Here is a 25,842-nt window from a genome sequence, read left to right as displayed (position 1 = left end):
TGTGGGTCTCCTTCTCTAAAGTAAGGAGGGAGTGCTGCGTGGAACCCCAACACCCACATTCAACACTACACTACTCCAGGCCGGCTGGAAGGGCAAGATGCACTGTGTCTCCTGCTGAGCCCTGTCCCTGGCTGGAGTGGGGGGAACCAAAGAGAGGGGGAACCAGTAGTGGGTGTGGGTGGAGGATGCAGGACAGGGGAGCACCATAATAGGAGGTATATAAAGGGAAGCCATCTTAGGGTGGCAGGCTAGTCAATGTGGATTCAGTAAGGAGAGGAGGGGAGCAGAGTCTCTTCAGGAGCTCTGCTCCACAAGTGGGGCCTAGTGATAGAGGCCCAGGAGGGGAGCAGAGGAGAAAGGCTCCGTTCTACAGAAGGGATCCCAGGGGGTACGGTGAGTGCAGGACGGCACCCGTACGCCCCGAATCTGCCAGGTGTCAGAGGGATCAGGCCGCAAGAAGGGACCGGTCCCTGGCCCAGCCGTGTTACTCCAGGTCTCGGCTGGAAAAACCGGAGGCTTCTGCACTTCCATGGTGCAGTCGCCACAGTCTCATCCTAGTCACCGTGAGGGTCAAGTAGGTCCGGGAACTCCAGGTTGTCCAGAGGGACGTCTGAGCACCCGATCGGGACTGTGTGTGGGAAGCGCGGAGCAGGTGGCAGAAGACCCAGTGCGGGAAGTCGGTCTAGTTAGGAACATAAAGAAAGCGGGGTTCCGTCAAGCGCTCCTGACATATCTGAGGAAGAGCTGAACCTCTGTTCTGATGCACGCAGTGCGACGCGGGAGGCTGACACCCGTACAGTGTGTCTGAGAACCTTGAACAAGAACTGTGAGTAAAACTCGGATGACTGCACTGCACTGCCTCTGTCAGTTATTTCCGCTGCGCCATCTCTCCTGCACCACAAGTCCCAGCATCACCACCATCAAACCCTACACTGCCCTGAGGCCCGCTCCACCTGTGGGGAGCTGTTCCATCCTAGCTGCCCTATCAACTGCCTCAGAGGTCTGCAGCAGCGCTGGTACAAATTACAAGAAACCACAGGTGGTGTCACGATCAGACTACAAATCCCATATAAACTATCCCCTTTTTGTTGACCGCCCTGGGCCACGGACCGGGCCAGCCACTGTGACATAATCCCCCCAGCATCCATAGACCCTGATCCTCCTTCCTCCCACCATGCTAAGTACCCAGAGACAACTGATCCCACACTTGGACACTCTGAAGAGCTGTTCACTTTTCCATTTATAGATTCAGGCCTCTCGCCCGGTCCACTTGAAGCGGGGCAAGAGGAGATCGCGTGTAGCGATGCCCAAATATTTGAGCAGCCACGGTCACACGAAGGCGACAGTGGGAAAGTGTCACAAGAGGTGGACGATGATGAGACACAATTGCCAGAAAGTCAGGAGGAGGACCAGGGTGCGGAAGTGGAAGACGAGGTGGTGGATGATATAGTAACTGACCCAACCTGGCAGGAGGACATGCAGAGCGAGGACAGCAGCACACAGGGGGAGGGAGGCAGAGCACCCCAACAGGCAGGAAGAAGCAGTGTGGTGGCCGCAGACAGAAGGCAGGCAACCGTTCCCTGTAACACCAACACGAAGGAAGTTGCCAGTGCAACTGTTAGGTCTTCCCGAGTCTGGTTGTTTATTAAAGACTCTGCCGTTAACCCCAAAAAGGCCATTTGCAACACCTGCCAGGCCAGCATCAGCAGGGGTGGCAAAACGACCAGCCTGACCACCACCAGCATGATCAGGCACATAGCAGCAAAGCACCCGACTTTGTGGGCCGAACCCCAGGGTCCAGGAACAGTGTCTGTGGGTGGCACCATTGCTTCTTCCGCTGTTGTGCATGCAAGCCAATCCCCTGTCCATGGTGCATGCGAAGATGCCTCCTGCCCTACACCTGTCGTTGCACACTCTCAAGTAGTAGCATCAGGAAGCACGTCCATGTCCTCGTCCCAGCGCAGCGTTCAGTTGTCCATACCCCAGTCCTTGGAACGCAAGTGCAAATATGCAGCCAACGCCCCACAGGCCACACTACTAAATTCTCACATTTCACGACTGCTTGCGCTTGAAATGTTGCCTTTTAGGCTAGTGGAGACGGAAGCATTCCGCAACCTGATGGCGGCCTCCCTTGGTACTCGGTCCCCAGCCGCCACTATTTCTCCCGGTGTACCGTCCCCGCATTACACAAGCACGTGTCCCAAAACATTAGCCGTGTTCTCAACAATGCAGTTACCGGTAAAGTCCACCTAACCACGGACAGTGCTTGTGGGCAGGGACGGTACATCTCACTGACGGCAGACTGGATTAACATAGTGGAATCCGGGACCCAGTCGGACCTTCTGACGGAACACGTCCTCCCGACACCAAGGATTGCGGGCCCTAGGTCAATCAGGGTTGCCCCCACAGTCTACAGCTCCTGCACATCATCCTCCTCAGCCTCCTCCTCCTCTTCAGCCTCCATCTCCGAAATGACCACATCAGTCACAAGCTGGAAGCACTGCAGCACTGCCTCGGCCAAGCGGCAGCAGGCTGTGCTGAAGCTAATATGCTTAGGTGAACCACGTTGAAGAGTTGTGGACAGCTCTGAAAGAGCAGGCAGATCTGTGGCTCACACCGCTGAACCTACAGCCAGGCATGGTCGTGTGTGACAATGGCCGGAACCTGGTGGGGGCTCTGAGGCGAGGCGAGCTCACACACGTACTATGCCTGGCCCATGTGCTTAACCTCGTGGTTCAGTGGTTTCTCAAATCCTACCCGGAGCTGCCGGATCTGCTTGTTAAAGTACGCCGCCTGTGTGCCCATTTTAGAAATTCAGCTACAGCTTCCGCCGCCTTTGCAGTGTTTCAGCAGTGTTTGCTGCTTCCAGCTCACAGACTGGTGTGTGATGTCCCCACGCGTTGGAACTCTACACTGCAGATGTTGGGAAGGATTTGTGAGCAGAAGAGGGCAGTTGTTGAGTACCAGCATCAACAAGGCCGTCGATATTCAGTTCAGAATCCACACATAAGACCTCAGGAGTGGACATGGATGTCAGACATATGTACCATCCTCCAAAACTTTGAGGACTCCACCAAGATGGTGAGCGGCGATGACGCCATAATTAGCGTCACCATCCCACTTATCTGTCTTCTGAAACGCTCTCTGCTCACAATCAAAGAGGATGCATTGCAGGCGGAGCACGATGAGATGGAGCAAGGAACCATACAGGGTGATTACACACAGCCAAGCCTCATCTCATTCCAACGTGGATTGGGTGACAATGAGGAAGAGGAGGAGGATGGACAGGAGCTAGTTTCATGCACTATAGACGGTACTACCTGCATGGCTGTCATACCATCTGTTCAGTGTGGATGGCCAGAGGACAGAGAGGAGGAGGAGGAGGAGAGCATGGTCAGTCATCTTCTTGGTGAGGACACGGAAGTCTTGCCTGTTAGTAGTCTGGCACGCATGGCCGAGTTTATGTTACGCTGCCTTTCCCATGACCCTCGTGTTCTCAAAAAATTGGGTGGCAGTCATTACTGGTTGGTGACACTTTTAGACCCACGTTACAAGGAGAACTTTATATCTCTTATTCCTAAGGCGGACAGGTCTACAAAAATGAGGCAGTACCAAAAGGCCCTTGTTGCGGAACTATTAAAAAAATTCCCATCTGAAAACGCTGGCGGCAGAGGGCACACTTCGTTGGACACCCAAGGAGTACAGGCGAGAGAGACACAACTTCAATCCAGCAGAGGCAGGGGAACACTGTCAAAGTTGTTGGAGAGTTTTCTCAGAACCTCCCATCGAACAGGCCCTGAGGCGCGGGGTATTCTCACAAGGAGTGCAAAGTTTGGGAAGATGCTGAGGGAGTACCTTACCAACGTCCTCCGTGATTCCTCTGTGCCTTATAATTATTCGGTATCCAAGCTGGATACGTGGAATGAACTGGCTCTCTATGCCTTGGAGGTCCTGGCCTGCCCTGCCGCCAGCGTTTTATCAGAGCGGGTTTTTAGTGCCGCTGGTGGAATTATAACTGATAAGCGCATCCGCCTGTCAACTGAAAATGCTGACAGGCTGACTCTTATAAAATGAACAAGGGCTGGATTGGGCCAGACTTCTCAACACCACCGAATGATAGCAGCGTAACATAAACTCCAATCCAGTGTCTTTTCTTGGGAGGTGTATTCCCATGCACATTTTCACACCCACACATGGGTATACGCTTCCTGATTTTGTCTATTTGCTCTTGTCCTCCTCCTTCTCCTCATCCTCCACCACCATATCACCAGGGTGACCATGGTGCGTGATGCAAGACCCACCTAATTTTTTTAAAGGGTGTTTATGATGCCTGTAAAAAAAAATTTTATACAGTATGTTCATGTATACCCAACAGGGGTAAATGTTTGTCAGCCCATACACTTAGTGCATGGGCATTACAAGTATAGGAGGCTCGCTCCTTTCTAATGGGAACATTTTTTTATGAGGCCCTCCTCCACGCCTCTTCCAAGGGACATTGAAGTGCCTCCAACTTTTTGGCAGCCCTTGCATTCGCTGCATAGGCCAACACTATGGGAGACTCTCTCCTTTCTAATGGGAACATGTTGTACCTTTTTACTGTGGCCCTGCTCTGTGTGTCTTTAAATTATTAGTGGGGTTTTTCCTAAAATTGTCCGCCATTGGACTCACTGCATACCCTATAACAATATAGGAGACTCTCTCCTTTCTAATGGGAACATGTCGTACCTTGTTACTGTGGCCCTGCTCTCTGTGTCTTTAAATTCTTAGTGGGGTTTTTACTAAAATTGTCAGCCATTGGACTCACTGCATACCCTATAACTGTAAAGCAGACCCTCTCCTTTCTAATGGAAACATGTCATACCTTGTTACTACGGCCCTGCTCCGTGTGTCTTTAAATTCTTACTGGGGTTTTTCCTAAAATTGTCAGACGTTGGACTCACTGCATACCTTATAACTGTATAGCAGACCCTCTCCTTTCTAATGGGAACATGTCGTACTTGTTACTATCGCCCTGCTCCATGTGTCTTTAAATTCTTAGAGGTGTTTTTTCCTAAAATTGGTCAGCCGTTGGACTTACTGCATACCCTATAACTGTATAGCAGACCCTCTCCTTTCTAATGGGAACATGTCGTACCTTGTTACTGTGGCCCTGCTCTGTGTGTCTTTAAATTCTTACTGGGGTTTTTCCTAAAATTGTCAGACGTTGGACTCACTGCATACCTTATAACTGTATAGCAGACCCTCTCCTTTCTAATGGGAACATGTCGTACTTGTTACTGTGGCCCTGCTCCATGTGTCTTTAAATTCTTAGTGGGTTTTTTCCTAAAATTGTCAGCCGTTGCACTCACTGCATACCCTATAACTGTATAGCAGACCCTCTACTTTCTAATGGGAACATGTTGTACCTTGTTACTGTGGCTCTGCTCTATGTGTCTTTAAATTCTTAGTGGGGTTTTTCCCAAATTTTGGCAGCCCTTGCAGTCACAGCATGGGCATTACCACTATAGGAGACCTGCTCCTTTATAATGGGAACATTTTTTTTTACTGAGACCCTCCTCTATGTCTCTTCAAAGGGGTATTGGGTTGCGTCTAAATTTTTGGCAGCCCTTGCAGTCACAGGATACGCAATAACAGTATAGGAGACCCACTTGTTAATAATGGGAACAACAAAGCATAGCCGACTGATCGCTCTCTAACAATAGCTAGGGCCGACTGCTGACCTTTTAAGAATAGTAAAGGCCATCTGATGTCCCTATAAAAATAGGCTTTATGACTTCCCTCCATCATAAATAAAACAGGATGTGTCTGATGATGTATCACACACCACATTGCCAGATAAGGTTGTAAAATGTTAAAATGACATTTCCCAGTGAATGCATTTGTCTTAAAAAAAAACGTTAAAAAAACAAAACAATAGGATCTTTCTTTAGTATAAAAAACAGCGTCACCAATTTAACAACAATGTAATCACATTGTTCAGCTCATGCACCTCCTCCTCCATCTCCGAAATGACCACATCAGTCACAAGCTGACAGCACTGCAGCACTGCCTTGGCCAAGCGGCCACAGGCTGTGCTGAAGATAACATGCTTAATTGACAAACCGCCCAGCGCTGCAGAGTTGTTGAAAGCTGTAACACAGCAGCCTGATCTGTGGGTCTCAGCGCTGAACATGCAGCCAGGCATGGTCGTGTGTGACAATGGGTGGAACCTGGTGACGGAGAAATGACAGCTGGGGTAGATGTGGTTTCTCTCTATGCCAGTCCTTTCACCGAGCTAAAGAATATGGCTGTGGTGAAATACAACTCCCACTGAGACGCTGTTTCAGATTGAAAAACATTGTGCCCACCAGAGGATTTGCTTCTGAGGGCTAACCTTTCTCACCTGCTCAAGAGCCCCATACCAGCTGCAAAGTTAGCGCCATCATGAACTCTCCTGAGGTAGAAGTCAAGGCACACCAGAGGATTCTCTGGTGGGACCATCCAACCATGCCAAGAAGCAGTCCTGGCTAAGAAAAGTGTGTGGAAGGGTTTCCGGACACTGTATGGCTGCTTTTTTACTGAGGAGGAAACACACGCAAACACTGGGAGAACATACAAAGTCCTTGCAGATGTTTTCCTTGCTGGGATTTGAACCCAGGATCCCAGCGCTGCAAGGCTTCAGTGCTAACCACTGATCCAATGTGCTGCCATTCACCCTCTAATATCTAACAGGCTGGAGAAACTTACACCTACTGCCACTCTATCTTGAGCTCCTTTGTGAGAAAATGTATTTGGGCAGCAACTCAGTCTACCAAATAAAATTCCTGAGAAGGAAATTGGGGATGGCTTCGCTACTGGTACTGGGGGCAGTGCTAATACCATGGCGTCATACCATAGTTTGCTGGAAATATTCCAGGCTGGTAGGAGGCAAGCAAATTCCCAGAGAAAAGTACCAGCAGTAATGTTCAGGGACCCGCGCTTGTAGAAGACGGAAACAACACCGGGAGACATAGTGACGGCTGGAGACTGAGTATGGACACGAGGCATGAGGCATGTGGTTGTGAAAAGCTTCCGCCTCCACGAGCCTAAAAGGCCACATTTCAAGTGAAAGCAGCTTTACAGGACTTCCTGTGAGAAATGACATGCAGGGTCGATAGGGTTTCCCTCTATGCCAGTCCTTTCACCGAGCTAAATACAACTGTCAGCAAAAAAAGTTGTGGACTGGCTCCGTACCGTACCTGGCCACATTCACCTGTCCATGTGTTTGTGGTTAGGCGGTCCTACCCAGTAAGTGTGTGGAGCCCCTGAGGGTTCAGTCGCCACAGAGGTACTGCACCTCACCCAGAGGTGTGGTATCTCCTTCTCTCAGGTAAGGAGGGAGTGCTGCCCGGAACCCCAACACCTGCATCCAGCACTACACTGCTCCAGGCCGGCTGGAAGGGCAAGATGCAATGTGTTTTCCTGCTGACCCCTGTCCCTGGCTGGAGTGGGGGGAACCCAGAGGTAGGGGGAACCAGTAGTGGGTGTGGGTGGAGGAAGTAGTTTAGGGGAGCACCATGGTAGTAGGTATATAAAGGGAAGCCATCTTAGGGTGGCAGTTGAGTTCAGAAGAACAGTTCAGGAAGACAGTCAGGGAGCAGAATCTCCTTAGGAGCTCTGCTCCACAAGTAGGGCCCAGTCCTAGAGGCCCAGGTGGGGAGCAGAGGAGTAGGCTCTGATCTACAGAAGGGATCCTAGGGGGTACGGCGAGTGCAGGACGGCACCCGTACGCCCCACATCTGTCAGAAGACAGAGAGATCGTAGGCCGCAAGAAGGGGACCGGCCCCTGGTCCAGCCGTGTTACTCTACGTCCCGGCTGGGAAAACCTGAGGCTTCTGGCTTCTATAGTCAGTTGCCGAAGCCTCATTGTAATCCCCGTGAGGGTCAAGCAGGTCCGGGAACTCTGACGAGACAGGAGGGACTTCAGAGCACCCGAGCGGGATTGAGAGTGGAAAGCGCAGAGCAAGGAGGGAGAAAGACCCAGCGTGAAGACAGTCTAGCTAGGAACACAAGAAAGTGGGGTTCTGCCAGGTACTCCTGATCTGCCTGAGGAAGTGCTGATCCCCGGCCTGGTGAACGCAGCGCAACGTGGGAGGCTGACACCTGTACAGTGCACCAGTGGAACTGACATAAGAACTGTGAGTAAAGACTCGGATGACTGCACCGCACTGCCTCCGTCCATTCTTTCATCTGCGTCATCCTTCCCTCCCTGCACTACAATGCCCAGAGCAAGCCACACCACCTTACAATGCCCTTGAGCTAGCTCTACCTGTGGTGAGCCACACCACCCCTGCTGCCGTAACACCAGCTCCAGAGGACTGCTCCGCAGCGGCGGCTCCCGTTTGGCCGCAATCCACAGGTGGCGTCACGAACACTATTCCAAAAACCCCATATAAATAGAAAAACCCCTTTTTACTGACCGCTCTGGGTCACGGACCGGGCCAGCCACCGTGATATCCCCCCCACCGGCATCCACAGAGGCCCGGCTCCCAAGTACCCCACGGCCCTGGGGGCACATCAAGTGCACTGGGGAGGGCACGGGTAATGTTGTGGGACCCGTGCTTGTGGAAGGCGGAGGCGATACCGGGAAATATAGTGGCGGCTGGGGTCCGAGTATGGACACCCGGCTGCCGCCGGCATGAGGTTGTGAAAAGCTTCCACCAGCATGAGCCTAAAAGGCCACATTTCATGTGCAAGCAGCTGTCAAAAATTTGGCAGCATAGTATTGCAGCCTGTGGGTGGGTGACTGGCTGCCTGGATGCTTGCGCTTGCATTCCAAGGAATGGGGTAGGGACAACTGAACGCTGCAGTGGGACAAGGACGTGGACGGTGATTGTTGCAAGTCTGCAACGACAGGTGCATGGCGGGAGGCATCTTCGCATGCTCCAAGGATCACTTATGATGGGCACACTTTTAGGCAGTGACCTGGGAGTCAGAGATGCCTCCAGAGGTCTTCCCCATGCTGTTCCCATGACTTTTCAGCAATGTATGCATGTGTCTGATGATGTGTCACACACCACATGGCCAGATAAGGTTGTAAAATGTTAAAATTACATTTCCTGGTGAATGCATTTGTCTTGGTTGAAAGCAATGCAAAAGTGCAAAAACACATCAAAAACGCTACGTGTGAACATAGCCCAAGGTGTGGAGGAGTATTTTTGTTTTTGGTTATTTATTTTACTTTATACACATTGTACATGTCATGGAAAGGATGTTCCTTAACATATTTCCCAGGAAAATCCTTTTTGGTTTTGTTTTGGTATGTTTTATTGTGAGTCCATAAAAGTGTCGTAATACTCTGACAACGTTGCTGACAGAAGTGACCTGGGGGTCAGAAATGCTTCCTGGGGTCTTCCCCATGCTGTCCCCATGTCATTTGAGCACTGTTCCCATCGATTTGGGCAATTTTTAGGCCCTCTGCAGACCGCCGGGGGGAGCCACCTGAAAAATGCTCGAGTTTCCTATAGACTTACATTGGGCTTGTTGCTCGAGTACCCGAGTATTTTAGTGCTCGCTCATCACTGGTCAGTAACAGTTGGAGACACATAATCAGCTGCTGGCCGATGGTGCAGGTTGGCAGGAGTAGTTAGGTAGCCTGATCAGAACCAGGAGGTACAAAATCAGAGGGAATCTAACAAGCAATCAAACAGGAATCTAACAAGCAAGTAGTAGCAGATAGCACAGGCCTGAACCAGAGTAGAACTTACTATATGTGGCAGCACCAACACTAGGTAAGGAGTATGTATGTGAATGAATATGGAGGCACCTGGTGACAGAAGCAGACGCCACAAGAGCAAATCTTGGAGGACATGTGACAGTAAGTCTTCATCCTGGTTGAACCAATTGGCATCAGTTTGGATTGTCACATATTGGTCATCCTGACCAATATTTAAATGAATGGAAGAAATTTCTCTACTTCAAAGATAATGGGCACATAAAAAATGAAAAGTAAGTCCTAACAAAAAATATAAATATAAAAAAATAAAAACTTATTATCAATGGGCAACCATGAAGCCTCCTAGAAAAGCAGAGTAGAACCATTGAGAGCAGAATGAGTCTGGTGCTTTTCTTGTGCCTCTAAAAATTCTCTTTAGTGATTGGCAAAGGGCACAGTGGTCAGACCCTGGCAATCAATAATGCTAAATCCTCCTGGTGATATTATGGATTATGTCTGAAGCAGATGACGGAAGCAAATAATCGCTTAGATTTTCTAATGTACACGAAAATTGTGCAATATAAATGATGGTGTGTGAATATAAAATATGCATTCAAGAAATATTCACATTTAGATTTTTTAAAGGCCGTTTCACACAACCCATTGGAAAACAGCACAGTTTTTAGGATACAGGTGCATCTCACTAAATTAGAATATCATCAAGAAGTAAATTTATTTCAGTTCAAAACAAAAAGTGAAACTCCTATATTATATAGAGTCATTACAAACAGAGTGATCTATTTCAAGTGTTTATTTCTGTTAATGTTGATGATTATGGCTTACAGCCAATGAAAACACAAAAGTCATTATCTCAGTAAATTAGAATAATTAACAAAAAAACACCTGAAAAGGCTTCCTAAGTGTTTAAAAAGGTCCCTTAGTCTGTAGGCTCCACAATCATGGGGAAGACTGCTGACTTGACAGATGTCCAGAAGGCAGTCATTGACACACTCCACAAGGTCCCAGAGTTCCAATTTTCATTGGGAAATCAAGGTCCCAGAGTCTGGAGGAAGAGTGGAGAGGCCACAATCCAAGCTGCTTGAGGTCTAGTGTGAAGTTTCCACAATCAGTGATGGTTTGGGGAGCCATGTCATCTGCTGGTGTAGGTCCACTGTGTTTTATCAAGACCAAAGTCAGTGCAGCCGTCTACCAGGACATTTTAGAGCACTTCATGCTTCCCTCTGCCGACAAGCTTTCTGGAGATGGAAATTTCATTCTCCAGCAGGACTTGGCCCCTGTCCACACTGCCAAAAGTACCAATACCTGGTTTACAAACAGTATCACTGTGCTTGATTGGCCAGCAAACTCACCTGACCTTAACCCCATAGAGAATCTATTATAGAGAATCTATGGGGTATTGTCAAGGGGAAGATGAGAGACACCAGACCCAACAATGCAGACGAGCTGAAGGCTGCTATCAAAGCAACCTGGGCTTCCATAACACCTCAGCAGTGCCACAGGCTGATCGCCTCCATGCCACGCCGCATTGATGCAGTAATTGATGCAAAAGGAGCCCGACCAAGTATTGAGGGCATTTACTGAACATACATTTCAGTAGGCCAACATTTCGGATTTTAAAAACATTTTTCAAGCTGTTGTTATAAATTATTCTACTTTACTGAGATAATGACTTGTGTTTTCATTGGCTGTAAGCCATAATCATCAACATTAACAGAAATAAACACTTGAAATAGATCACTCTGTTTGTAATGACTCTATATAAAATGAGTTTCACTTTTTGTATTGAAGAACTGAAATAAATTAACTTTTTGATGATATTCTAATTTAGTGAGATGCACCTGTATAACATTTTTTGTTATACAGAAACTAGCCCTATGCCTGAAAAAATATGTTTCAAAATCCTATTACCATACTTCATTCTTGTGCTGCCATACATGACATTCCAGAAAGAGATCATAGGATGACTTCTTACAGAAAAAAAACAAGGCTACCTTCCATAGCACAAAATTCCATGTGTGAACAGTCTAGGATAACCCACGTAACACTATATTGTCTAGTACTGTCAAAAAAGCAATAAAACTACCTTTAAAAGACCATTCTGAATTTACAAGTATTATTTTCTATTTTACAGCATTGTAAAAGTGCTATCATATTCATTCATCAATAAGTTACTGTCTAATCATTGAGTAGTAACTGGTAAGACATCATAAAATGACAGGGTTATATTCTTTATATACACTTTTCAGTAGAGTTTACGTTGACTCTTTAGAACTCGGCAGAAATTACTATTCACATACATAAAAGTCATTTCACACATTTGTTCTTTGTATTATTCTGACAAAAGTGACATTTTGTGACATTGTTGAAAGACCAATATTTTATAGACTTATGACCTTAGGCAATGGCCATCACAACTCTTTTTTTAGATATTCTATCTAGGGAATAAACACTATACCTGGAAAAAAAATCATTATTTCTGGAAGTGCTGAATCACTCCATTGTAAAAGAAAAAAACAGTAACACTACAATACTTTTCTTCCATGTAAGAATATAGCTGCTATAATACTGCATCCTATATACAAGTACATAACTACTATAATACTGTCCCCTATGTACAAAAATATAAAAACTATTATACTGTCCCCCTATGTACAAGAATATAACTACTATAATACTGCCCCCTGTGTATAAGAATATAACAACTATTATACTGTCCCATATGTACAAGACCATAACTACTATAATACTGCTCCTATGTGCAAGAATATAACTACTATAATACTGCTCCTATGTACAAGAATATAACTACTATAATACTGCTCCTATGTACAAGAATATAGCTACTATAATACTGCCTCCTATGTATAAGAATATAACTACTATAATACTGTCCCCTATGTACAAGAATATAACTACTATAATACTGCCCCTATGTACAAGAATATAACTACTATAATACTGCCCCCTATGTGCAAGAATATAATTACTACAATACTGCCTCTATGTGCAAGACTATAACTACTATAATACTGTCTCTATGTACAAGAATCTATTATAATACTGCTCCTATGTACAATAATATAACAACTATAATACTGCTCCTATGTACAATAATATAACTACTATAATACTGCTCCTATGTACAAGAATATAACTACTATAATACTGCTCCTATGTACAAGAATATAACTACTATAATACTACCCCCTATGTACAAGAATATAACTACTATAATACTGCTCCTATGTACAAGAATATAACTACTATAATACTGCCTCTATGTACAAGACTATAACTACTATAATACTGTCTCTATGTACAAGAATCTATTATAATACTGCTCCTATGTACAAGAATATAACAACTATAATACTGTTCCTATGTACAAGAATATAACTACTTTAATACTGCCCCCTATGTACAAGAATATAACTACTATAATACTGCTTCTATGTACAATAATATAACTACTATAATACTGCTCCTATGTACAAGAATATAACTACTATAATACTGCCCCCATGTACAAGAATATAACTACTATAATACTGCTCCTATGTACAAGAATATAACTACTATAATACTGCTCCTATGTACAAGAATATAACTACTATAATACTGCCTCCTATGTATAAGAATATAACTACTATAATACTGCTCCTATGTACAAGAATATAACTACTATAATACTGCTCCTATGTACAAGAATATAAATACTATAATACTGCCTCTATGTACAAGAATATAACTACTATAATACTGCCTCTATGTACAATAATATAACCACTATAATACTGCTCCTATGTACAAGAATATAATACTGCTCCTATGTACAAGAATATAACTACTATAATACTGCCTCTATGTACAAGAATATAACTACTATAATACTGCCTCTATGTACAAGAATCTATTATAATACTGCTCCTATGTACAAGAATATAACCAGTATAATACTGCTCCTATGTACAAGAATATAACTACTATAATACTGCCCCCATGTACAAGAATATAACTACTATAATACTGCTCCTATGTACAAGAATATAACTACTATAATACTGCCCCCCATGTACAAGAATATAACCACTATAATACTGCTCCTATGTACAAGAATATAATTACTATAATACTGCCCCCTTTGTACAAGAATATAACTACTATAATACTGCTCCTATGTAGAAGAATATAACTACTATAATACTGCCTCCTATGTACATGAATATAACTACTATAATACTGCCCCTATGTCCAAGAATATAACTGCTATAATACTGCCCCTATGTACAAGAATATAACTATAAGAATAGTGTCCTATGTAGTGTTGAGCCACCCCCGTAGTGTTCGGGTTCGGTTCGGTTCAAAAAAATTGAAGTGGGGCTTCGCACTATATTTGTGTCCAGCCAGGTACAGCAGGCAGGAACGGGCTGCCCCCAACCACCAGCTGACTATTTGTACCTGGCCGGACACAACAATATAGGGAAGGCCTTTTTTTCTTAATTATTTCATGAATTTCATGAAATAATTAAAAAAAAAATACGTGGGGCTTCGCCCTATTTTTGTGTCCAGCCAGGTACAACTAGGCAGCTGGGGGCTGGAATCTGCAGCGCAGGGAGGCCCAAGCTTTCTGGGCCCCCCCCGCTGCAAATTGCAGTCCGCAGCCACCCCGGAAAATGGCGCGTTCATAGAAGCGCCATCTTCTGGCGCTGTACTCAACTCATCCAGGGCCCTGGTGCGGTGGCTCACTGGGTAATAAAGGGGTTAGGGCCAGCTTGGTATTATCAGCTGGCCCCAAGCCCAAAATTCATGGGGTCACGCCAGTATTAGACATGACCGCCATGAATTTCTAGTAAAGTATTTAAAAAAAACACAACACCCAGAATAAAGTCCTTTAACTGAAATAAACACACAATTCTTTATTGTTCTAAATTAAACTATACTTACCATCACGCCCATTCCAGCTGAAGCCAACGATCTCCTGCAATAAAAGAAAAATAATAAACCAACCTCATCCTTACCTTTCCATGGTTTCCACGACAGCTTCAGCTCTGCTACATCGAGATGACAGGCTGGACCGCAGCAGAATGCTGCCATCCAGCCTGTCATGCCGCAGACACTGAGAAGAGCAGGCATGCTTGCGCTCCTCAGTGTCTCGCTGTGACGGCATCCAGATGAGCCGAGGTCATGTCCAATGAACTCGGCTCACCTCATGCACGTCACTGACAGCGTGGGAAAATTCTCACGCTGAAGTGCTGAGTGCAGGAGAATTCTCCCACGCTGTCAGTGACGTGCATGAGGTGAGCCGAGTTCATTGGACATGACCTCGGCTCATCTTTATGCCGTCACAGAGAGACAATGTGGAGCGCAAGCAAGCCTGCTCTTCTCAGTGTCTGCGGGATGACAGGCTGGATGGCAGCGTTCTGCTGCGGTCCAGCCTGTCATCTCGATGTAGCAGAGCTGGAGCTGTCCTGGGAACCATCGAAAGGTAAGGATGAGGTTGCTTTATTATTTTATTTTTATTACAGGAGATCGTTGGCTTCAGCTGGAATGGGCGTGACGGTAAGTATGGTTTAATTTAGAACAATAAAGAATTGTGTGTTTATTTCAATTAAAGGACTTTATTCTGGGTGTTTGTGTTTTTTTTAACTTTCACTATGGGGTTAGTAATGGGGGTGTCTTATAGACGCCTCTCCATTACTAACCTGGGCTTGATGTCAGCTGGCATTATAAGCTGACATCAACCCCAGCCCTATTACCCCCTGCCACCGCACCAGGGCAGCGTGGAAGAGCGAGGCTAAGTGCCAGAATTGGCGCATCCTATGAATGCGCCATTTCTGGGGCGGCTGACGGCTGGTGTTTCTAGCCTGGGAGAGGGCCAATATTCATGGCTCCCTTCCTGGGCTATTAATATCAGCCCCCAGCTGTCTGCCTAGCCTTTGCTAGCTATTAAATTAGGGGGGACCCCACGTCATTTTTTGGGGGGGGTCCCCCATTTTAATAGCTAGTAAAGGCTATGTATTCAGCTGGGGGCTCATATTAGTAGCCTGGGAAGCTCCGTGGGTATTACCCCCTTCCCAGGCTTCAAACATCTGCCCCAGCTGTCTGCTTAACCTCCGCTAGAGACTAAAATTAAGGGGAACCCCACGCCAATTTTTTTTAATAATAAATCCTTTATTTTAATACTAAATGACAAGTACAGTAACCAACACTATCACTGTACTTCATATATATGTGACTGACATGTTTCTATCTATCTAATCTATGTGTGAAGCTCTATTCTGTCTGTTATAAATTGTCGGGTACAGATGCTGAATTGCCGGCCGGCTTTTTTAAAGAGACGGTGCATGAAAACACTATTTTTTTTTTGATAAATCCTTTACACTAAATGACAAGTACAGTAATCAACACTGTCACTGTACTTCATATATATGTGACTGACATGTTTCTATCTATCTAATCTATGTGTGATTCTCTATTCCTTCTATTCTAAATTGTCGGGTACCGCTGCTGAATTGCCGGCCGGCTTTTTTAAAGAGACGGTGCATGAAAACACTATTATTTTTTTTGATAAATCCTTTACGCTAAATGACAAGTACAGTAAGCAGCACTTTCACTGTACTTCGTATATATGTGGCTGACATGTTTATATCTATCTAATCTATGTGTGAAGCTCTATTCTTTCGGTTCTAAATTGTCGGGTACCGGTGTATGCCGCTGCTGAATTGCCGGCTTTTCATGTTTCACTGTGAGCACTGTTCCCATCGATTTGGGCAATCACTGTAATGCCACAACCACCATGGCTGTGGCATTACAGTGAGTGGCAGACAATCCCTGCATGATTGGTGCTCTAAATAGCGCCAGACATGCAGGACACGCTTTTGGTGCACGAACAGTTATCGAACATAACCTCGAACAGCCGAATTTTTTGCAAATCGTTCGGGTTCGTCGAACAACTCGAACACCGCCCAAAAGAGCTCGAATTTGAGATTGGCAAACAGTTCTAGTCGAACACCGCTCATCTCTAGTCCTATGTACATATTTTGATCATGCTTAGTGTAGATGGAATGTAATTATTCAGATGTCTCCTGAGAAACTTTATATCCTATAAGACAGAATATTCTTTCTATGACATAAAAGTATAGACTTCAGAATTGTGAGTAACAGTCTTGTGAAGATGCAAGGACTCTAAAGCTTATACAACATTGGCAGATCATTATTCTAATATATCTCTGTGTTATTCAATGAGAGAGCAGCGTCTGAAGGAGTTGTTTCTAATCAAAGAGAACTCAGCAAGGTCACTTGTGAGAGAGAATGAGAAGTATATCCCACGTCAAGCTTGCATTCTCATATTGAGAACCAATAAAGTCTGGTGTGGGGGATTCTACATTGCTCCAGGAACTAATAGGAGTCATAACTTTGCTAAGAGTGAAATATACATCTGCAAGAGTAGGACCGTCACCTTTACGTTGGTGCTCAGCAAGGAGAACGCATTTGTACTTTTTTGGCAATAGATCTCCTTGAAGGAACCCAATTTATTTCTGTATAATTGTTACTTTGCTTACATAGGACACAAATGACATGACAATGAATCAGGACCATGGGGAAGATGTGACCTACAGCTAGCCGTGAGGACCCTTCCTTTTGCCGAGTGAGAAATAAACAGTAACCACTTTGCTCCTTTAGATAAACAGTGTCACAGCTCTTAAATCTTAGCATCCAAGTGACCTTGCTGGACAATGGCTAATCTGCAGCCCAGAACATAGCCAGCATCTTATCTCTGGAAATTCCTACTTAATAGAAATGGAAACAAAGTTTAAATACTTATTACCCCCAGGGACAGGGGCGGCTAAAGGGAAAATTAAAATGTAGCCCCTCTCATGGTACTAGTGGTGTACACCACCTTCGATTGTTATCTCGAGGTTGGAGAATCCATTACTTTCTGCCAGCCTGTGCTGTACCTGTAAGTGGCTAGAGGATCACAATGGGTGGAGGCCATTACTGAATTATTTTCCTTGTTTGCCAATATAGTACATAAAGTGCACTATAGTGCATAAAGTATACCGTATATATTTTGTTTAACAGGTAACACCAGAGGATCATGGACGAGAGGGGTAACAACTAAAGGATAGCACTCTAGTCTATGCATACTCTTAAAGCGAAAAAGTAAGGTGAAACTTCTAGGGAACTTCATGGGTAAACAGAGGAGCAAGCAAGAAGTGGGCCCTTCTTATCTGAGAGGAGGGCTAGCCTTCCCATATGAAATGCGTTGTAGTGCACAGTATATTGACGGACGCCATGTTTAAAGTGTACCTAAGGATTTACATCACTTTTATTATCTGTTAGAGGACCTGTCACTTGCCATAAATATGTAATTATTTACCTTGTGTAAATGCCGCTGTTCTCCTGAATCTGACATTATTTTTCCTTTGTTTCTGCGGCACTCCAATCCTGAGATATGACCCCCTTTCCTTGTATGTAAATATAGTCTTTTTATCCGAGTGGGCGTGGTCCTCAATTTTTCTCGGCGTGCGTCTTCAGGAGAATCACGCTCACTTGACTAACAAGACTAGATTTACATACATGGAGCAGGGTGCAGTATCTCAGGAACAGAAAGGAGTAGGAAGAAAATCAACGCCAGATACAGGAGAACAGCAGCATTTACATCAGATAAATAATTACATATTATTGGCAATTAACAGGTTCTCTTTAAGTCTTGTTGATTAATGGGGGGCCAAGTACCGTGATCCTCACTAATCATTCCCACCAAGGGGCAAAAATGCCTAACTTATTTGTTGTCAGAGTGGTGTTTTGGTTTAATAAAATGTGTATTGGTCTATGCACAGTTCCAAAAATGACCGACCGTTGGTTTAGGCAATTGGTGGAGGTCTCACGATCCTGACTTCCACTGATCAACATTACCATACAGGGGATATAATATATGAAAAGTTATTTAAATGTGTAGTCACACTTAAAGGGGTTATCCAGGTGTCAAGCAGGGTGTGGGAAAGACTTTGTGCAACACAGAGGGAAGAGGGAAAGGGAGACCAGACACTAGGAAAGGGGGGAGTGGAGACCTCCTAATCTGGTCTAGTGTCACCCTGTCTCAACTACCATCCCTATATTGGCTCTTCATCAATCGCCGCACGCGTGCCTCGCCCTGAATTTCCCTGGCGTATGGCTAAGGCTAGGGAAGGGAGGAGATGAGCACTAGTTGATCTCCACTATACTCTATAGACAACAAGGGTAGACAAACAGGGGGGGATTGCTTAGCTTTAGATGACTCCAGCCAAATGTGCACCTGGCCTCAAGCTCCAAAGAGGACGAAGTACTGCTCTTTATAAAGCCTCATAAGTAGTAATGAATATCGCCGGCACCTCCCTCTCAGACACACCAGGTATTTATACACTCAGGCCAGGGAGCTAATTAGCTAGAGGGAGACAGCCAGCCTCTAAGAAGATGTCTGTAATGCCAAACATAGAGATCTCCTGCAACCAACTGCAGGGCAACTGTCTGTCACCTCTGACACACCCGTGACACCAGGACTATATAACTGTTTTACTCTGGGTCCGAAAACTAACAAGCAGGTAGTTGCTCCTGCTGGCGATTCTGTGGCTTCTGCTGATGTCCCATTGACAGAGCAGCAGAGTCTCATCCGCTCTACTCTGTCGATGGGTGGTGACTGCTAGGGCATTTAATAGAAAAATACAACTGGCTGCATTTTTACAGCCAGGATCTGATTCATCCTGCTATTGGTTTAGGAGCATGAATTACATGACAGGTTCCCCTTAAGGCGTCTCATAAAGATGACCCTATTTTTTACTGTAAATCAGCTGTTCACCATGGGTCTGGTTGCTCTTATTAATGGCAATCGACTATAGTACAAATTACTGTACATTACATTTTGGCCACAATCTGCTCTTGAAAAGCGTCCCTCCTTTTAGGATCATAGAGCAAGGGTTCTGAGTATTGGACCACCACTTCCTGCTCTCAATATGCCGTAAAAGCGTATATGGACAGGGATTGGTCTCAGAAGACAACTCCTGTAAAGGGGCTATGCAGAACTATATAATTTTTTACACTATGGGCCTAAACTAACAAGCAGGTAGTTGCTAACTGTCTTCACAAAGTGGTCACAGCTATCTCCCGCCGGTGATTCAGCAGCTTCCACTGACATCACGTCGACAGAGCATCGGCTTCTCATCAGCTCTGCTATGTTGACAGGGCGTGACTGTTGACGTCATGCTGATTGACAGCCGGCTCCCTGCTGCCTAACTGCAGGGAGCAAACTGTCAATCATGATGTTGGCAGTTACACCCCATCGACAGAGCAGCCCGGAAGAGGAAGAGCTGCTCCGTTGATGAGCAGGTAAACCGCAGGCAGGAATGGTCAGTGACCGCCCTGAGCCAGCGACGGGTAGAACAGGTAGTTGCCCCTGTTAGCAAGTACCTGCCTGTTAGTTTTTAGACCCATAGTAAAAAAAAAAAAGTCCTGAACAACCCCTTTAAATATATTTTCCATATCTGGATGTCTTAATGAACATGCTTTTCCTTGCCAGGACAGTAGAGGTACACGGCCGCGGTAATACACGCTGTTATGGCACTTGGTGAGTCGTCAGTTTGTTAAATCATTCTGACTTACTTTGGGAATAATTAACTTGTAGTGTTCAGAGTTAAGATATTCTTCATGCCGGGTCACATGACTAAAGTAACTATTAAAACTTCAAGTACTATTATTTAAAATGTATTTTCTCATTAAAAAAGATCCTTAGCGGTTACATAAATGACCATAATGTGAATAATTTATGATGCATTATGCACTGAAAAAACTCTGGAGCAGCAAAGACATAGTTAAGATAGGACAGGCTGAAATATTTCTCGTAACTGTACAATACATTTTACATTTTTATTTTAAATCAAATCTGCTGCATTATGGATATTAAACGATGTGTTGATCGGACATAGTCTCGGAAAACAGCATTTTAAGTGAGAAGGAGGGGGAATTTGCCTTGTTAGGAAAGACTAGTGGTATATATAGGTTATCATTAATATTCATGGTTTATCTCTAAGGTGATTAAGAGGTTAATATTTTTTTACAGTAGTCTAGGAGGTAAAAGGGTTTACTGTGTTGCCCTTGGGTGATAATATCCCTGTAAGTTAGGAAATATCTGCAGTGGTCCAAGGTCAGTAAAGGGTTAAAGTGTACTTAAAATTGCATCTATTCTAATGAATCCATAGCAATTAATTTGTAATAAATGTTTATAGGGCTTTCCCTTCTCACAGCAATACAGTTTGGTCCTGCTGCCACTGGGGAGGTTTCCTGTATGGATTTATGCCACTCATTTTGCATTTCTTGGCAATCTGAACAAATCTGTATAAAATGATCTTCCCCAAGTGGTGACTGCATAAAACCTAAAATATTATACTTTAAACCTTTCACTTGATTTTTTTATTTAAATGGAGTACCTTCTCCAATTACCGCTACTCCAACAATTCTGGAACAGTTTTCCCTTTTCTTCTGTGCCACTCCATTGTAAAGCTATGCCCCTGGTAATAAAGGTACAAATTGTCTCAGAAGTTCTTTGTGGGTGTGGCCATGTTGTGATTGGCCGGCATCAGAGGAGAAAAAGCAAACGCCCACGAGGAAGTTCCATGGGATAGCCCAGTAGGTTTAAAGGGAGATTTTCATCATTATTACCAGGGGGCATAACTTTGGAACAGAGGGGCACGGAAGAAAAAGTAAAAAACTTCCAGAATCAGTGGAGGATTTACTCTGCTTTACTCCTTCCAGACTTGGCGATTTTCAACTTTTGTTTTTTCCTCCCCTTCTCCCAAGAGCCATAACTTTTTTATCTCTTCATTGATATAGCTGTACGAGGGCTTGATTTTTACAGGATGAGTTAGTTGTTCTTTTGAATAACACCTTATGTGACGTACCTAATGTGACGTACAAGAAATATAGGAAAAAAATTCCAAGTGTTCCAAATTGTAAAAAAAGCTCAATTCCAGAATTGTTTTTTGGGTTTTGTTTTTAAGATGTTCAATAAAATGACCTGGCAGAATGATTCTTCAGGTGTTTACAGTTACAGCAATACCAAACATGCATAGTTAATAATAATAATAATAATTATTTTTATTTCAATAGTGACAACATATTCAGAAGCAGTTTACATTTTAGAAGGGACTTGTACGGACAATAAAGACATTACAGAGAAACATATAACTCAACAGATACCAAGAGGAGTGAGGGCCCTTCTGCTCACAAGCTTCAATCTATGAGGAAATAGGGGAGACACGAAAGGTAAAAGGTAAAAAGTGCTTGTATTGTACGGTCCAGCCATTAATATAATAAATAGGATATTCATGTAATGCTGCATGAACCGGTCATCATCCAGTATGTGTACAGTACAGATATAGAGGGCTATTAAGGACATGGGGGTGTGTGAACAGATGCTACGAGGGTCCTGATTTTAAAGAAAATTTTGTATGGGCAAAACGAGGATATTTAGATAAGTGAGGTGAGGTAATAGGCCAGTCTAAAGAATTGCGTTTTTAGGCCACCTTTAAAACTGTGGGTATGGGGAATTAATAAAATTGTCTTGGGTAGTGCATTCCAAAGAATTGGCGCAGCACGTGAGAAGTCTTGGAGACAGGAGTGGAAGGTTCGTATTATTGAAGATGTAAGTCTTAGGTCATTAGCAGAAAGGAGGGCACGGGTGGGGTGGTAGACTGAGACCAGGGAGGAGATGTAGGGTGGTGTTGAACTGTGGAGCGCTTTGTGGGTGAGGGTGATAAGTCTATAGTGAACTCTATAACAGATCGGCAACCAGTGCAGTGACTGGCACAGGGAAGAGGCATCGGTGTAGCAGTTGGAAAGGAACATGATCCTTTCTGCTGCACTCAGGACAGATTGGAGAGGGGAGAGTTTAGTAAGAGGAAGACTGATCAGCAGAGAGTTGCAATAGACCAGACAACAATAGATAAGAGCAACAATAAGAGTTTTTGCTGAGTCAAAGGTAAGAAAAAGTTGAATTCTAGAGATGTTTTTGAGGTGTAGGTGACATGAGCGAGTGATCGGATATATAGGGGGTGAATGAAAAATCTGAATCAAATATGACCCCAAGACAGCGGGCATATTGCTGAGGAGTTATGGTAGAACCACACACAGAAATGGCAATATCAGGCATAGGTAGGTTAGTGGAGGGAAGAAACACAAGGAAATCAGCTTTTGATAGATTCAGTTTTGGATAGAGGGAGGACATAATATTAGAGACAGTGGAAAGACAGTCACTGGTACTTTGTAGTAATGCTGGGGTGATATTAGGAGACGATGTGTATCATTGGGTGTCATCAGCATAGAGATGGCACTGAACACCGAATCTACTGATAGTTTGTCCAATAGGGGCAGTATATAAGGAGAAGAGGACCTAGGACTGACCCTCGAAGAACCCCGTGTAGGGGAAAAGTTGAGAAAGAGGAGCCAGCAAACGACACAGTGAAGGAGCGGTCAGAGAGGTAGGAGGAGAACCAGGAGAGGACAGTATCTTTGAGGCCGATAGAAAGGAGCATAATGATGAGGAGCTGATGATCCACAGTGTCAAATGCTGCAGAGAGATCCAGGAGAACCAGAAGGGAGTAGCGGCCATTAGATTTAGTTTCTTTTATTCAAATAAAAATAAAATATTCGGAAATTCCTTAAAAAAAGATTTTGCTTTAGTGACCATTTTCTGCGATTTGCAACATTTTCATTTTTCGGTCGATTGGACTGCATGAGGGCTTGTTTTTGCACCCTGAGCTGACGTTTTTAATTGAAGCCTTTTTCGGGTCGAAACAACTCCCGTCTGTCATGCAACCCATCAGAGCCCAGCGATAGAACAGCGCACCCCCTGGGCCCTGTGCTGTAAATGCTACTGTTAAAGATTGACAGCGGTGGTTAACAGGTGAACAGCTGCAGGCTCTGCTCCAGTTCACTCGCAGCTGTTAGAGGCAGATCATGGCTGTGGAAGATTCAGGATCAACTCCTGAGTTGGCGTCAAAAAAGGGGACCTGACAAATGATGCATCAGTGCATCTAATGTCACTGAATTAAAACATCCAGTGAAAGGCCTTCTTTGGCATGATAAGGGAGATTTATAGTACTGGGAAATAAATCATAGTATCAGCACAATTTATACTTGGCAAGTCTCCGGGAATACAGTCAACTCCTGACCAAAATTGAATTGTAGAGGAAGTGACTGAGGCATGAAGGGTGAGGAGATTGTGCATGGAATGGTTATGGATGAGGTGCCCATCTCCCAGATGTCTACCATCAAAAGTTTACCAGGTCGGAGGATGGGTTCACCATGTACAAGTTGCGCTTATGAGAGTAATGATGTCCGAATAGTATAAACAAGGCTTTTTATTCACACCAACACGTTTCGGTGCTGGACTGGTGCCTTTATCAAGGTAATAAAAAGGTAATAAAAATATCTTGGTTTTTATTACATTGATAAAGGTGCCAGTTCAGTGCCAAAACGCATTGGTGTGAATTAAAAACCTTGTTTGTACTCTTTGAATATAATTACACCTGTAAACTGCTACATGGAAGAATCTCTCCAGCTATGGCTTACTAGGATTCTAGGAGGTTCACCTTCACCCCCATTTTGCTAATTTTTCTCCTACGGTACTGCCCTATATGTGCACTTTTGTCCCATCCAGATTTTTTCCACCAACAAAACTTGGCATGTAAGCCCTAAATCTGCGCTTATGTTTGTAAAAGTCATTTCTCTTGTTTCTCAAGGTATAGAGTTATACTACTGCAGTCAGTCTGTCTCTAATTAACTAGGGTGCAGAAGCTGAGGGACCCTAATAGTGTCGCCGACAGGGGTGCTGTCACTGACCCTGAACGTGGTGAGAAATAGGAAAGCTGTGCTGGATTCTACTAAACTAATTCTAATATTAACATGTAAATGACTCAGTCTGAGGCCACATTCACACGTTCAGTATTTGGTCAGTATTTTACATCAGTATGTGTAAGCCAAAATTAGGAGAGGAACAATCAGAGGAAAAGTATAATAGAAACACATCACCACTTCTGTATTTATCACCCACTTCTGGTTTTGGCTTACAAATACTGATGTAAAATACTGACCAAATACTGAACTTGAGAACATGTCCTGCATGTGAAATGAAAACATGGGTTCCAATAATGAATAAAAAAATCACAATTTTTTTTTTCCGTAAAACAAGAATTTTGTGCAAACATTTTTCAAGACGTTATAGCTCCTGCCTTTGCGTGCAGCAAATGGTAATTGCTGGATATTATACTGCGGCTCTCAACTCACTTTGATGCTCATTAGCAGATAAGAATAATGTTACACAAACTTCCTTCTCTCTTCTTTACATCCGATATAATGAACTCTTTGGGGACCTAGACTTATAGTTTGTGTGACCGCTCTTCTGTCAATCACGATCTGAGATGCAAAACAGAATTATTATTAGAAATTATTATCTTCAATATTTATATTAATCTGAAAAAAACATAAACATTTTGCAGTAGGAAATTGCAAATATAAAAATCCATATGGCTTTTCAGGGGTTTCCTTAGACAGTAAGTCCGGAGGTGGTCCAGGGTAGTTCTTTCATACGTCGCTCTCCTCTTTCAAATATCCCCCTGAATCAGAATGAATTTTAATAGATTTTAATATATTACATTCTGAAACAAACCCTTCACGTCTGGAAACTATCACATATATAAAGTGCGGCTTCATTTAGGATATTCTTATTTTCAGTTATGAGATTTCTCCCAGGGGGGCCTAAACTTTCTTGTCCAGAACTGGCATTTCATCAGGGAGTTTTCTTTGAGTCCTGTTCTTTTACTGAGCTGAAAATTAATAATGTATGTGCTTTCAGTTGGTGTACTTTAGTGTAAAAATGAAATTCGGTCTAACGTAATGATTAAGAAATTAAAAGAATTGCAATTTATTTTTAATAGGGTATTAGTTGGATAAAGCATATTTTACGAGAGCAGAAAATATATAAAAATAAGTTACAGGGTTGAAAACTCATTTGCAGACATCCTTTAAGGGGTTGTTTGAAACATGTCACTGAACCTAATACTCAATATTGATTTAATTTTAATAATAAAAAACTAACTTCTTTTGTAATGTACATC

Source organism: Phyllobates terribilis, unplaced genomic scaffold, assembly GCF_046119375.1.
Source record: "Phyllobates terribilis strain yellow unplaced genomic scaffold, ASM4611937v1 Scaffold_12__6_contigs__length_324123572, whole genome shotgun sequence".
In the NCBI taxonomy this organism is placed as follows: domain Eukaryota; kingdom Metazoa; phylum Chordata; class Amphibia; order Anura; family Dendrobatidae; genus Phyllobates; species Phyllobates terribilis.
This window is presented reverse-complemented; position numbering follows the sequence as displayed.